Raw genomic sequence first — 17,689 nt, forward strand, 5'->3', positions numbered from 1 at the left:
CAAATACACCAAGCACTGTCTTGTCTACTTGCGCAAGTACCCAAGCTTCGGAACCATACATCAGCACAGGTAGTATCATTGTTTTGTAAAGCGTTGTTTTTGGTTGACGAGATGTGGCTTTATTCCTAAACTGCTTACTCAGCCCGAAGTAGCATCTGTTGGCCAACCCTATTCTTCTTAGCATTTCACAACTGATGTTGTTGGTTGTGTTTACGGTAGTGCCAAGGTAGACGAGGTCCCTTACTACCTCGAAATTACAGGAACAAACGTCAACAGTTGGCCCGATCTCTATGGACGCATTGCACGTCGACACCATCAACTTGGTCTTCTCGCCGTTTACCACCAGACCCACTTTAGAAAATTCCCTTTCGACTTTTTGAAAGGTATCAGTTACTTTCTTTACCGATCGACCTATGATGTCAATGTCATCGGCATAAGCAAGTAACGTACACAGAAAAAATTTTAGCCATTTGATAAAACAATTGATTGAATCTTTCAATAACAAATTTTCCGGCGATAAAAAAATTGTCATATTGACAAAATTCGATAAAATTACTTGATCACAAAGTAACAATACAACTGATAAAATATTTCACATATTGAAAAAAATATTTATCAAAATATTTCACATTGTCAATATGTGAAATATTTTATCAGTTGTATTTTTACTTTGTAATCAAATAATTTTATCGAATTACGTCAATATGATAATTTTTTTATCGCCGGATATTTTTTCTGTGTATGGCTGCCTGTTAGTATATATTGTGCCACTTCTTTTGACCTTCGCATCTCTTATAACCTTTTCAAGCAGAATGTTGAAAAGGTCACACGATAGGCCGTCACCTTGTCTGAAACCTCTTTTGGTACTAAACTCTTCAGAGAGGTTCTTTACTATTTTAACTGAGGACCGAGTATTTCATTGACCATAGGCATCAGTCGTTCGCACAATATCACTGACACTATCTTGTATGCAATAGGGAGAAGATTTGTGGCCCTATAGTTAGAGCATACAGTCTTATCTCCTTTCTTGTGGACAGGGCACAGGATGCTCAGGTTCCAATCGTCGGGTACTCGTTCTTCCTGCCAGATTGTGCTAACTAACTGATGAATACACCTTATCAGCGTGTCGCCTCCGGTTTTAAACAGCTCGGCTGGTAAGCCATCGGCTCCTGCTGCCTTATTATTCTTCAGCCGGTTTATTGCTGTTTTTATCTCATCTTGGCTGGGCGGTATACATTCAATATCATCTTCTGGGATTGGATCTGTGGTATCTTCGCCGTCTTCGCAACTATCGGATACCAACAGTTTGGAGAAATGTTCTTTCCATATCCTGAGCACACTATCTGTATCAGTTACCAAATTACCTTGCTGGTCTGTACAGGAGGATGTGCCTGTACCAGAGGACTTCATTCTGGCTCCTGGCTTCTTGATAAATATTACGATGTACAAATCGGCTACGCTTTTCGAGCGTTATGGTGAGCACAATTTTAGCAAACATATTTGTGGGAGATAGAAGTGACCGTTATGACCCATCATTCAAATAGATCTAAGATGGACTGAGAGGGCTAAGTCGACTCCAAACTGTCTGAAAGGGATTTCGCCCAAACCTGCATTATTTCGATAAGACACATTTTTGATCGTATCCAAATGTATTAACCTCTTTAGTCTAATGGCTGAGGGTATAATAAATAGCTGATTATTGGATATCTAGGTCTTTCACTCCTGTTAGTTTTACTGTCCAATTCTATACATAACTACTGAGGAGAGAATATACGACCACATGCACCTTAATACATAAGCAATAGGAAATTTCGTCCATCCCACAACTACACACCTATTTGGTATTTACAATTCTATTTTCCTGGTCTCCTGGTGTTGGATGCGGTAAATGTCTTTGATGATGACGAAATGTGCCACCCGCCGCTCGTCGTTTTTACTAGGCCATATCTAATAAAAATTAGGTATGGCATGGCGTTGAAAGGAATTTGACATAAGCAGGAGGATAAGTAAAGTGGTTCATTTTACTTCATTTAAGTAGATCATTATATATAACTTTTGTCTACAGTTTACATACATATGATCTCTTCATCAAAATTCTGCATATTTCTTTGATGACCTCAGTGTTTAACTTCTGCTGTTGAAAACATCTAAGAGCTACAAACGAAATGTATTCGATGACAATATAATTGATTTTTACTTTGTGTTTGTTATTGGCAAAGTTAGAAAACTGTCCCTTTCTTATACCCTGTCATATAGTGCAAATAACGAAAGACTTTAAACTGCTGAACATGTCATTTGTAGCGAAATAGGGCCAGTCGAAAGAAGGTATGTACGATGTACTACATATATGTATGTTTATTTTCTCAAATGAAAAATAGTTGCTACATTGGAAAGTGTAACTTTTTATTTGCACTGTACAACAGGTTATCAGGAAAGAAATTGGGATGATCTTCAATTAATCGAATTGAATGTAGAGTTTTTTTTTTGGCTTGTGACATATTCCGTATGGTCGCAAACTTGAAGACATCAAAGCATTTTTTACCAGGATCTTAAAATACTTAATATGTACAATGTTTCTAAACGACTGATTGTTGAGTACATTGTATACCCACCCTATGATGCGGACATAATTTCATCCCTATGACATACCAAATTACATATTGTTAGATATGGCTTAGAATCGCCGACAAGCGGCACATTTCGTCAGCATCAAAGACATTTACCGCATCCAATACCAGGAGCTGAGAATGGTTTTTTCTGAGCCAAAACAGGATAAATGTCAAAAGTGACCATGAAAACGCGACAAAATCGATTAGTTGTCAATGAGAGTCGCACCTAAAATTTTCAGAGCGACATTTTTTGCAGAACATTTCTAAGCTGAAAAACGTCAACATGTGTTACTTTTAAATCGATTTAAATAAAGGACGAAAAGGACATTGAAGGAAGCATTTGAAGACTTCAAAAGGATATGCGTCAATTTTTACCAGGCGATCATTTGCGGTCTTAGGGAATAAAATTTGTAATTTAGTATGTAAAATACAATAGCTTACTTAAATGACAGTAAATGAACAACTTGTCTTATCATCCCTATTATGTGAATTCCTTTCATCCCTATGTCATGCCTTATTACTATTAGATATGTCATAGCTAGCGGTAACGACAAGCGGCACATTTCGCCATCTTCAAAGACATTCACCGCATCCAATACCAGGAGATCAGAATTTGTGCAAACTATATGTAGATGTGTAGCCTTACACCCGTTTTGCAGAAGGGATCAGTTATGGGGTGGAAATTCTTCCAAGCAAAGTGTGGTACGTTGCTTATGTGGTCTAACCTACGTTAGATTACACACAAGCATACCCCAAATAATTTTCGAGGTGCCTTTCATTAGTGCAGAAAAGTTTAAACGGACGATTGATGTTTGGGTATAATAAGTTTTTTTAGTGAAGACGGTATTTAAGGATAACAAGGCGACTGATGTCGATCTGTGACAAATTCCGAAAGTATAGTCTTCCCTTTTGGGTGACGTAGTGTATGAGAGATACCAAGGAACGGTCCTGACCGGCTTTAACATGGCGAAGTCCAGGATTTATCTTGGACCCTCTCTCATCTCAAGTGGACACCGACCTCCCCGTGGTGTCACCTAGGGAGTTGCCTTTAACACCCTTTAAATATAGTGAGCTAACATGTGCCGCGCGTTCACCAATAAGAACGTTAAAAACTTTGGTTCGGGCGCCGGGTTAGTAACCCTCCCCTAGAAAAAGCAGCCTACCTTGAAAAAACAAAGGAATGGAAAAACAAATCCCTCTAAAGTTCACGACCCCCGCAAAAGTTTTAAGGATCTGCTAATCTGCACGTGGAATGTTCGCACACTTTATAGAGAAGGTGCAGTATACGCATTGGCAGATATACTTGAAAGTACAAGGCCGACATTACTGTCATACAGGAAATACGATGGAATGGGAAATGCGTCACAAAAACAACTAAAGGTGACGCGCTGTATTATAGCTGCCATGACATAAAGCGTGAGTTTGGTTGCGGATTTGTAGTTTGGGTGGAGGTTAAAACACCTGGTCTCCAGCTTCACACCCGTGAATGAAAGACTCGCTGCAATTAGAATAAAAGTAAAATTCTTCAACATCAGCTTTATTTGCGCTCATGCTCCCACTGAAGACAAGGACGAACAGACCAAAGATATATTTTACGAGGGCTTAGAAGAAGCTTATGACCGTTGTCCTGCCCATGACATTAAAATTATTCTAGGCGATTTTAATGTCAAAATTGGAAAGGAGAATATCTTTGGCCCAACAGTCGGGAAATTCAGTCTCCACAGTGAAACATCTGACAATGGTATGAGGCTGATAGACTTTGCAGCTGCAAAAAACATGGTAGTTAGCAGTAGCAGATTTAAGCATCTCGATATTCATAAGGGCACCTGGCTGTCTCCAGATTAGAAAACAAGAAATCAAATTGATCACGTTGTGATAGATGGGAGACATTCATCGAGCGTGTTGGATGTACGATCGTTCCAAGGTGCAAACACAGACTCGGACCACTACCTTGTTGCAGCAAAGGTACGCACCCGGTTAAACGTAGCAAACAAAGTACGAACAGACACAACACAAAAGTTAGGCATCGGTAAACTTCAATCACAACAGACAGCCACAGCGTATTCCACTCAACTAGCCCAACCGCTTAATCAAAGCACTCCTCATCCCGATAACAGCCGCAAAATCCATACTTGGATACCAGAGACCTTCATCAAGGAATCCATGGTATGATCAGGATTGTCGTGCTGATACCGAAGAGAAAAATGCGGCATATAGGGCTACTTTACAATCCGTAGCAACGCGTAGCACACGAGAAAGGTATCGGGAGAAATGAAGAGAGGAGAAACGTCTTTTCCGCAGGAAAAAGAGAGAGATGGAAAAGCGGTAGCGTGAAAAAATCGAGATGTACAGGAGCCAGAATGAAGTCCGAAAATTCTACCAAAGAGTAAATCATCAAACTGATGGCTTTGGTATAGGCACCACCTCCTGTAGAGACCAGCAAGGTAATTTGGTAACTGATACAGATAATGTGCTCAGGATATGGAAAGAGCATTTTTCCAAACTGTTGGTGTCCACTAGTAGCGAAGACGACGAAGATACCAGAGATCCAATCCCAGACGATGGTATTGAATATGTACCGCACAGCCAAGATGAGGTAAAGACAGCAATAAACCGGCTGAAGAATAATAAGGCAGCAGGAGCCGATGGCTTACCAGCCGAGCTGTTCAAAACAATAGGTATTCATCAGATGGTCAGCACTATATGGCAGGAAGAAAGAGTACCCGACGATTGGAACCTGAGTATTCTGTGCCCCGTCCACAAGAAGGGAGATAAGACTGTATGCTCCAACTATAGGGGCATACGTCTACTCCCGATTGCCTACAAGATTGTGTCCGGAATATTGTGCGAACTACTAAAGCCTATGGTCAACTTGATAATTGGGCCATACCAAAGCGGCTTTAGACCTGGCAAGTCCACCATTGACCAGAAATTTACCCTGCGACAAATCCTGGAGAAGACCCTAGAGATACAGATCGACACCTACCACCTTTTTGTCGATTATAAAGCAGCCTTCGACAGCCCACTACGTTCAAAGGTATTCCAGGCCATGTCTGAATTTTGTATCCCCGCAAATCTCATTCGGCTTTGTAAAATGACACGAGATCCTCAGTTAAAATAGGAAAGAACATCTCCGAAGAGATTTGTACCAAAAGAGGTTTTAGGCAAGGAGACAGCCTTTCGTGTGAGTTTTTCAACATCCTGCTAGAAAAGGTTATACGAGAGGCAAACGATAAAAGAAGTGGCACAATCTACACCAATAGCCACATGTTACTTGTTTATGCTGATGATATATATATCATGGGACGATCAGTAAAATAAGTAACCGATACCTTTATTAGGGTCGAAGGAGAATCTGCTAAAGTGAGTCTGGCGGTAAACGGCGAGAAGACCAAGTTGCTGGTGTCGACGGGCAATGCGTCCATTGAGCTCGGATCAACTGTTGAAGTTGGTTCCTATAATTTTGAGGTAGTAAAAGACTTCGTATACCTCGGCCACCGCCGTAAACACAACAAACGACATCAGTTGTGAAATAAAAAGAAGAATTATATTGGCCAACAGATGATACTTTGGCTTAAGTAAGCACTTTAAAAACAAAACCACAACTCGCCAATCAAAAATAACGCTTTACAAAACACTGATACTCCCTGTGCTGATGTATGGTTCCGAAGCCTGGGTATTTGCGCAAGTAGATAAGGCAGTGCTCGGCGTGTTTGAGAGAAAAATTCTTCGAAAGATTTACGGATCATTCTGCGTTAACGTCGCATGAACCACGAGCTGTATCAGCTATACAACGACATCAGTATAGATAAACGTATCGAGCGATTTTAATTGCGTTGGCTAGGCCATATCATAAGAATGAGCGGTGATGAACCCGCTAAAAAGGCGTATGAATTCGGGCCGCATGGTGGTGCACGCAGAAATGGCCAAAGAATGGACGGCACAAACAAGTGGATGAAGAAATGACAAGGCGCGGTATTCCTGAAAGCGAAGCACTAAACAGAGAGAATTGGAGATCCTACCTTAGTTGGGTCTATGGAACAAATGTTCTGTAATGGGCCAGCTAAGTAAGTATGACATTATGATATGCGGACTGTACTATTTTCGTCCTGTTTCATCGAAGTGTCGCATCCATCCAAACAAACATTTATGCAAGACATGTTCTATTTCAAATGGACAAAAGATTGCGCTTCGAAATGTTGTAACTACAAATGAAATGAACTTGAGAAAATTAATGGAAATAGGCTTATATAATTATAAATACATATTTATTTATATTTAGAAATAGTTTCTGAACTGGTAAAGTTTTTTCATCGATCGAACCATAATTGTGGCATTTAGAGAATTTTGGTGAAAATGCGCCTTTGGCCCCATACAAATTAATATGGAAACAAAGATCGATTGGTTGGGACAGGTTAACGTTAACCGACCGCCATAAAATTTCATATATGTATAAGGTTTTTGGATCAAATGGAAAAAATAGGGGGTAGGAAATCAAAAAAAAAAAAAAAATGTGTTTTTGGGTCACCCTAGTACACACACATACACATGTTATGTATGTTGTTTTGAAGTTTTAGGAACACTCGAAAGAAAAGATTTAAGCTGACAGAAAGCTTTAGCTAACCTTTCTTATTAAACCATGCACAAACAAAAAATTTTTCAATATTCGTTCAGATTACTTGAAGTGTTTCCAATTTCTTTTCTGATATTCTGTTGTACAGTGCAAATAATCTGTTTGACATTCAAAAGTTACACTTTAAACAAAGTCATTTTTATACGAGTCGGTAAATATTTGGAAATGCTTTCTTCTTCAATGGTAATGATATGTCATAATTTATGATATCCCATTATTCATGATATCTCATTGTTTGATGAGATACTTGTAGTGCGATTCTGTAACTCATTTTTTGAGTTACCGACAAAAATCGGTAACATTAAAACGCAAAATTATGAATGAAAGTTCAAATAAAAGTTCACAACACTGTTGATATCGGTAGAACTTTTCGACTACTTTTTATTAGTCACTAACTCAGCGAATAATATCGTTTATTACCGAAATTAAAAGCATTCTAATTTTTTCGGTAACTCAAAAAATGAGTTAGAGAATAGCACTACTCACACCAATAAGTCACTCTCTGAAATGTAAAAACTGCAAAAAACTTATATTTTTATTCATTTGAAATTTGAATGTGCTGTTTGACAAAAAACCGAATCTAATTAATTTGTGTTTGTTAAGTAGAAAAGTCGGTACCCACCCATTGAAGGCATATCATCCTATACGAGTATAGCAGTCATAAAGTTCTTTGAAATTAAAACACATCATGGAAAAATAATGAGCATTTTAATTAACAAACAAGTAAAAAAGTGTCAGTCGGCTTTGCCGACAGCCAGCCAATGTGAAGCGAAACTTTCACCTCCGGACAGATCGAATGTATTTAAGGTCTCTTTAGAATTTTGTGGCCCTTTTTGGACATTTGAACTTGCCGACAAAAATGTGGATGAGGAATTAACTGCACTAAGACACAAATGTTGAACTTTTGTAGGGCAGGTACCCTCAGGGAGGACCGATATGGGCCATTTTAGAAGTTAAACTAAATTTTGATAAAATATTAGAAGATCCAAAGTTTGGACCAAATTGGTTGCCCCATTCAAGTGATATCGTCCTAGCATTTTAGTGCCATTTTTTTAAATATTGGGGAGAAGTACCGAAAGTTGTGGACCGGTATAGCCCAAGAAACTACGTTTGGATATAATACGACGAAGGCCTAATGTTGGACCAAATCGGTTGAACAGTTCGAGAGTTATCGTGCTCTCCGACCGCCACATATAGTGACACAGGGGTTTTTTTACACCTTTCGGACTTATTTCCCGAGAAATATGGACTTGCCCTGAAAAAACTTTTACCGTCGTAATGGAGGTAGCGAATGCAAATCGCTTCAACAAAAATCAAAGTGATTTGAGAGCAAGTCCTAAACTGAACTTATCCGAAATTTTGTGTGGGAGGTACGGGATGGAGTGGACAAATATAGTCCGTATTCGAACTTGATCTTTATCTGGTAGATATTATGAGAATGTGTATAGTATGGATCAAATCGGTCACTTCCATCAGAGTTATCGTGCTCACAATTTTTCCGAATATTTTTGAACTTTTGTGGGGTAGGTACCTGAAGGAGTGGACCGATATAGCCCATCTTCGAATGTAAACTATGTTTTGATAACATATTACGAAGGCCAAATTTTGGACCGAATAGACAGATCCGTTGGAGGGTTATCTTGCGCTCAAACCACTACACAAGGTGTCAAGGTGAATACAAGTTTCTGCAACAAAAATCAAAGCGATTCGAGAGCAAGTCCTAAACTGAACTTATCCGAAATTTTGTGTGGGAGGTACCCGAAGCAGTGGGCCGATTAAGTCCATATTGAAACCTAATCTAAGTCTGGTAGAAATTTCACGATGTGCAAAGTATGGACCAAATCGGTTACTTCCTTCAAGAGTTATCGTGCCCACAAATTTTCCGAACATTTTGGAACTTTTGTGGGGGAGGTACCTGAAGTAGTGGACCTATATGGCTCCTCGAACTTAAATCAAATCTGGACAAAATATTTCGATACCCAAAATTTGAACCGAACCGATTGATCCGTTCGAGAGTTATAGTGCGCACCAGCCAGCCAGCCAGACAGACGGACATTGGTAGATCTACTCAAAATTGTCGGAAACGGATATCGTACAAACATACTTGGGGTCTAAAACCATTATTTCGATGAGGCACATTTTTGGTCGTATCAAAGTGTAAACACCCTCTTTAGCCTAAAGGCTGAGGGTATAAAAAACTCCTCTTTAAGGGTTATATTGAATTATTATATTGAATCTCAATGAACTGTTTACCGAGCTATCTGAAGATGTCAGTTATTGTTACATGATAAATATCAATAATTCCGGTTCCGCCCTGAGTAAACATGAAATTCTTGTATGACAATGAAATCACGACCCAAGAACTGTGAAAACTAATTTATATTTATAATTTTCTGACACCCTGGTGCATCTTTCGGCAAAGTTCTTTGAAGTTAAAAAACAGTGCTTGGCAAATTGTCAATTTAATTTTAACACAATAATTCAGGCCATTGAAATAACGGAGTTTAGTAAAAAATTAGTGTAGGGAAAATTCGATGGTTATTTATTTAACTGATTTAAAATAATCGTTTGAGAACATTTGTATCACAGCGGTGGAATAGTTAGCATGTCCATCTTGAACTCAGATCGTCCTGTTTTTTTCTGGATTTATGGTAACTGGAGTCATTTCCTGAGTATGTTCACTAGGGTTATCACATTTTAACAACCTATATCATAGCGTGATGACTTTCTACATGAGATTACATAAAATCCTAATTATAAGGTGATTCGGTGAAAAACCTCACACAAAATGATTTTAAAATTTTAATTTATCAGAATTATGGGCAATATTTTGAAGTCACTGTAAGCAGATATATAACTGAAAGTAAACTTTAGAGCCACATGAGACAACTAAACTGATTTAGCATTTGTTTCTCACTGATTTTCTTTACTTCTGAAAATCATAAAAATGTCGTAAACGCTTCGAAGATATAAAAACCAATAGTTTTTCAAAGTTGTTCATGGTCCATGAACTTTTTCAATATTTGAATGGACTAAACGTTATTTTAGTTGCTAGTAGGCTTAAGTTTATTCATTCGTGCAACAGGAAATAATCATTTAACAAAATGTTTTTCAAAAATCGATTTCTGCGTGAACTTTTTTATCTTTCAAAGAAATAAATGTTATTTTAGTGATTAAGCGGTGTTTACACTAAACATCAATGTCATATGACACGAAATAAAAGCATTCCATATGTACCCACAAAGACAATGTGGAGACGTAATTTCATTGCATTTTTGTTGGTTAGGACGCAAAAAGTAAATGGCGTAAGGAAAATCCCCAATATTGTACACATTAGCGACTGTATAACGATGGACAATTTCATGTCATATGACATTAGGTAATTAATAGGTAAAAGTTCATTCATTCGTGCTACAGGAAATCATTTTTGAGAAAAAATGTCGAAAAGTCATAACCCTAAACTTTACACCTTATAAATGCATTTCCCATTTTAAAACAATTTTGATTCAGATATCTTCTTTTCACCAATTATGAACTCCTGCTGTTAGATGCGGTGAATGTCTTTGGTGATGACGAAATGTGCCACCAGATGTTGTGTTGTTTCTAAGCCATATCTAATAATATTTAGGCATGGGGTAGGGATGGACGGAAATAGGGTGGGTATTCAAAATAATGATCTCGCAATGTTACTTTAAGAAAAATTGTATTCATTATTATGATAACCTGGTAAAAAATGCCGCATATTTGTTTGATGTCTTCAGGTTTCCATCAGTAAAATTTAAAATATGAAATTAGATGTGATGGTTTCCTTTCATTTGGCGATTATACAGTATAGTCCATTACTTGAAGAGTTTTCAAATTCTTTCCTGATATCCTGTTGTACAATGCAAATAATTTTGTTTGATGTTCACAAGTTACACTTTACACAAAGTCACTTTTATACGGGTCGGTAAACATTTGGAAATACTTTCTTCTTTAATGTTAATGATATGTCATTATTCATGATATCATATTGTTTGATTGGATACTCACACCAGAACCAATAAACCACTCTCTGAAAAATAAACACTACAAAAACGTATATTTTTTCTTATTTTTTTTTTTCCTAGTTTAATCTGCGGTCATTTTCTTTGAAATTGGATTGTGCTGGTTGACAAAAAACCGAATCTATTTATAATTTGTGTTTGTTAAGTTGCACATTCGATACCCACCCCACAGTTGCACAGTCGGTACTCCTCCAAAATGGCAGTCCTAAACATCTTTGAAATTAAAACAAACCATGAACAAAATAATTACTTTTTAACTAACAATAAAATTAACTCCTGTTTAAGGACTGTAGCGAACGACATAATTTACCATATCCATTGAGATCTACATGAACTGTTTATCCAGCTATTTGAAAATGTCAGTTTTTGTTCCATTACAAATATCACTATTTTTGGTTCCGCCCAGAGTAAACATGAAAGTCTTTTCTCCTTTAATATGAAATAACCACCCAAAATCTAAGAATATCCTCTTCATAGTTCGGCTGTGAATATTACGTGATATGTTATTTTTATTTTTCGGCAAATTTCTTTGAAGTTTAAATATGTCATTTAGTGCCAATTTAATTTTATTACATTAATTCAGGTACCTCCCCGACAAAATGTTCGAAAATTGTGCGCATGATAACTCTTGAACGGATTGACCGATTTGGTCCATACTCATCCTAATATATCTACCAGATATAGATCAGGTTCGAATATGGACTATATTTGTCCACTAAAATTTCGGATAAGTTCACATTTAGACCTGCTCTCCAATCACTTTGATCTTTGTTAACTTACATTCACTGACCTCCTTTACGATGGTACAAGTTTTTTAGGGGCAAGTAATACTTCCTGAGTAAATAGCCCGAAAAACATGTAGTGGCCGATTTGGTCCAAAATTTGGCCTTCATCATATTTTTTCCAAACTTACATAGTTTCTGTTTCAAGATTGGCAATGCGGGTCCACAACTTCCGATACTTTCCCCAATATTTAAAAATGTCACTAAAATGGAATGCACAATACCGCTTAAACGGGACACCCAATTCGGTCCAAACTTTGGATCTCCTAATATTTTGTCCAAATTTACTACTAAGTGTACCTTACTCACAAAAGTTCAACATTTGTGTATATGTGCAGTTTAGGGTCTGTTGGCAGATCCTTTGGAAATGTATACCGATGTTGTTCGTTGTGGTCGCGTTTACAGCGATATTATGTTTTCCGTGGACAAGTCCATGCTTACTGGCATACTGGTCGAAAAGTTGTACGTTGACCCACTGAAAAGACTAGTGGGCGCGACATCTATCGTAAAAAATGACTCCCAAAATAAAATCCACTTCCATAATGGACTATGTCGATCCATTCTTAAGTACATACTCCGCAACACTTTTGAACTTTAATCCTAATCCACATTTTGTCGGCAAGTTCAAATGGTCAAAAGCGGCACACAATTCTGAAAAGACCCTAAATACATTCGATCTGTCCCTTGATGAAAGTTTCAATTCCCATAACTGAGGATATATCTCTGTCGGCAAAGCCGACTATTACTATTTTAATTAATTTAATTAATCGATCTATATGGCCTAAGGAGAATTACATTGAAAAATTGATATCTAGCGAAGTCCTACACATACATCAACCGCAATGCGACGATCGTTTCGTTAACTGGTTAGGTTAACGTCCTCAGGCATATTAGATTTTCGCCATTTGGAGCTCCTATTTATACATCCATGATTGCAAATTTGCATTTGTGAATTTTAAATTGAAGCTTTTTATTTCCAAAGACGACTCATTTATCCCCCTTCTATTCTAGAAATCAAATTTTTCAATATTACATCATATTACAGCCGATAGCTTTTCTCCATCGTAGACTGTGGTATGTCTTTCACAACGAAAGATTTAAGTGAATTGTGATTCAGAACGCTAAGACGTCAGCAATATTGTCTGTTAGTTGGCGACGACCCAGGTTCGAATCCCAGCCGGGCTCAGCTGAATTTTTTATTTTTAAGTTTTGCCTTTTTAGGGCGAAGGCCATTATTTGTGTGGTTTTTATACCCTCCACCATAGTATGGAGGGTATATTAAGTTTGTTTTTCCGTTTGTAACGCATTGAAATACTCATTTGCGACCCTATAAAGTATATATATTCTTGATCAGGATAAAATTCTGAGTCGATCTGTGCACGTCCGTCCGTCCGTCCGTCCGTCTGTGGTAATCACTCTAGCATCCACAAAAATGGAGATAGAACGCTGAAATTTTGGGAAAATGCGTCTTTTGTTTGCAGGCAGATCAAGTTCGATGATGGGCTATATCGGTCCATGTTTTGGTATAGCCCCCATATAACGGTACCCTCCGATTTACGGTATTTTGACGTTTTTAGCTACATTTTCAGACCGATGTAGCTATAATTTGACATTTAGGGTTCTTAAGTGTCAATAAACTTATATAACAAAAGTTGTGGACATAGGTCCACGTTTTGGTATAGCCCCCATATAACGGTACCCCCCGATTTAATGTATTTTGACGTTTTTAGCTACATTTTCAGACCGATTTAGCTATAATTTGACATTTGGGGTTCTTAAGTGTCAATAAAGTTATATAACAAAAGTTGTGGACATAGGTCCACGTTTTGGTATAGCCCCCATATAACGGTACCCCGATGATGGGCTATATCGGTCCATGTTTTGGTATAGCCCCCATATAACGGTACCCTCCGATTTACGGTATTTTGACGTTTTTAGCTACATTTTCAGACCGATGTAGCTATAATTTGACATTTAGGGTTCTTAAGGGTCAGTAAACTTATATAACAAAAGTTGTCGACATAGGTCCACGTTTTGGTATAGCCCCCATATAACGGTACCCCCCGATTTACGGTATTTTGCCGTTTTTAGCTACATCTTCAGACCGATTTAGCTATAATTTGACATTTGGGGTTCTTAAGTGTCAATAAAGTTATATAACAAAAGTTGTGGACATAGGTCCACGTTTTGGTATAGCCCCCATATAACGGTACCCCCGATTTACGGTATTTTGACGTTTTTAGCTACATTTTCAGACCGATTTAGCTATAAATTGACATTCAGGGTTCTAAAGTGTCAATAAAGTTATATAACAAAACTAGTGGACGTAGATCAATGTTTTGGAATAGCCCCTATATAACGTTACCACCCGATTTCAGGTATTTTGACGATTTATGTCGCATTTCTAGACCGAATTAGCTATAATTTGATACTTAGGGTTCTTAGTGACCAAAAAAATTATATTCGAAAAAATTATGAACATAGGTACATGTTTTGGTATAGCTCCATATAACGGTATCTCCTGATTTTCGGTATTTTGAGATTTTTACCTACAAGTTTTAACCGAATTAACTGTAATTTGAACATTTGACATTTGAAGTTCTTAGTGGTCACCACACCTCTCCACCTAAATTGTCTGAAATTTTGGGAAAATGCGTCTTTGGTTTGCAGGCAGGGCAAGTTCGATGATGGGCTATATCGGTCCACGTTTTGGTATAGCCCCCATATAACGGTATCCCCGATTTACAGTATTTTGACGTTTTTGGCTACACTTTCAGACCGATGTAGCTATAATTTGACATTTAGGGTTCTTAAATGTCAATAAACTTATATAACTAGTGGACATAGGTCCATGTTTTGGAATAGCCCCCATAAAACGCTACCGCCCGATTTCAGGTATTTTGACGTTTAAATTGACATTTCTAGACCGAATTAGCTATAATTTGATATTTAGAGTTCTTAGTGACCAAAAAACTTATATTCGAAATATTTGTGAACGTAGGTCCGAGTTTTGGCAATTTTAGCTACAATTTTTAATCGAACTAACTGTAATTTGACATTTGAAGGTTGTAGTGGTCACCACATATCTGCATCAACAATATTCAACATAGCCCCAATATAACGATACTTCCCGATTTTCGGTGCTTTGAGGATTTTACATAAAATGTTTAACCACGTAGGTTCATGTTTTGGTATAGCCCCAAAACAAACCTCCCGATTTTCCGTACCTTAGCTTTATTTTTTGGACAAACTTTCTGTAATTTGAAATTTAAAAGCCAACAAAAATTCTGCAACAAAAAGTGTTCATTTAAGTTCATATTTTCGTATAGCCCACATACCTCCAAACTAGCTGTTAATGACATTTGAAGTTCCCACGTTATGTACCGATTTTCGGTATTTTGAGGATTCTAGCTAAAATTTTTAACCGAATTAGGAGTTATTTGACATTAAAGGCTCCCATCAAAAACTGTCAACATAGGTCCATGTTTTATTATAACCCCTATATAACGGTACCTCCCAATTTCTCGCCCACCAAAAATTGTCAACATACATAGTTAGATATAGGCACCATAATAAAGGGCCTCCCGAATGAAGCATTTTATGTACATTATCTGACTTTTTAACGGGGACAGGAATGAAAACTAATTATTCCATTTTAGTTCAGAATATTTTATGGTGGAGGGTATGAAAAGTTCGGCCCGGCCGAACTTAACGCTTTCTTACTTGTTACTATTTTACTTGTTTTTTTTTTTTTAATTAATTTAGGCTCAGAAACTTTTTTCTACTAATTCTGAACTTACTACCAAACTCTTGCTGATGTAGAAAATATTTGTTTGATTGTAACGAATATGAATAAAATATTTTTTTTTTTGAAAACCAGAAGTTTGGCAGTTGTTCGAACGAATTGGTATTCGAATCGCCTTAGTGAAACAGGCCATTAATCTAAGGTCTACAAATCGAATCGCACTATCAATGTTATTGGTATAGTTTTCCAATTCCTTTGCTGACACCCTGTTGAATAATGTAAATAAATAATTTTACGTTACCCAATATGTCGTTGAATTTTTAAATTATTCTTTCAAATTCAGTCAATAGTGATCCAACGCGCTTGGAGATATATGCCACGTTTGGCTAATACCACCAATCTTCTAATGAGATTCTTTGTAATATTTTCCTGGATTAATAGTGCCTGTAACTTAAAGGGTAATTAGTATGGAGGATAGATTTTTTACCATATAACATCATCCCTAATTTAATTTTTTGGATCACTGATCTATTATCTACAAATTCTGGTCTCCTGTTATGGGGTGCGGCGAACTTGTTTGATGACGAGCTTATTGTTCGTGAGACATGACCTATTTATTTAAGTTGACTAAATAATCTAACTTTAAGCTAAATTTCTTTTATGTCCTCAAGATTGATTCTATTGAATTCAAATGTAAAATAAGACTATCCACCATTAGCTATTGTTTTATGTATTTTTTATTTGCCAATCTAAGAGCTATAAATCGAAGCTATTTCATGGCATTAAAATTTATTTACACTATACGTATCTTATTGGCATAGTTATCTTATTCGTTTTCTGGTATCCTGTTGAATAGTGCAAATACATTCTTTGGAGTTGTCGAATATATGGTTGTATGTTATGTAGATTTATTCTGCAAGAGTCAATGAATTCATAGTGGCTCAACTTATATGTCGCTATGCAACAATGTGCAAGTTGCAACAGACTATGTAATAAATTTATTTTTAACCGTTTTAAGAAGCAAACTGGCGATCCTTAGGAAAGAAAAAACAGGCCAGGTTATACTTTAGTAAATTACCTTATAATACATGCGTTATTATATACGGCAAATCATTTTTAGCGTGTAAACTTTTTGGAAAGAGTATCTGAATGAAGCTTCTTCTAAACTTGGTAGAAGCTAGTTCAAATTGGGTGATACATAAATGACATCGCTATGCAATGTGTGATATATACGAAGGTGTGTAACTTATAGGTACATAATAATTTTTTTAGCGATAAATTGATTTTGTTATAAGATATCTCCGTATATAAATTTGTAGCGCATACTTTGAATATTTTTTTTAAAAGAAAAATTTCCACCACATAAATGCATTCCCATTTTAAAATAATTTTGGTTTGCATATCTACTTTTCACCAATGCTCAACTCCTGGTATTAGATGCGGTAAATGTCTTTGATGATGACGAAATGTGCCGCTAGTTAACGTTCCTAAGCCATATAATAATAATTAGACATGCCATAGGGATGAAGGGATATCCGCATTATAGTGTGGAAGAAAAATGTACTCAAAATTAAGGATCACACAATATGTCATTACGAAAAAAATGTATTTATTATTATGATGTCCTGGTAAAAAATGCCACATATTTGTTAGAAGTATTCATATATCTGTAACAGAAAAATTTCAAATATTAAATTGGATATGATGGTTTCAGTTTATTTGGAGACAATTGGAATATTGTTATTTCAAGGAAAAGTCGAAAAGCAAAAAATTTCCTGCATTGAGTCCATTACATGTCGACTTTTCCTGATATCCTGTTTTTTATGTTCACAAGTTACACTTTATCCTAAGTGATTCTTATACGACGTTTTTTA

This window comes from Musca autumnalis, unplaced genomic scaffold (genome assembly GCF_047663935.1).
Source record: "Musca autumnalis isolate F117 unplaced genomic scaffold, ASM4766393v1 scaffold_2, whole genome shotgun sequence".
NCBI lineage: Eukaryota > Metazoa > Arthropoda > Insecta > Diptera > Muscidae > Musca > Musca autumnalis.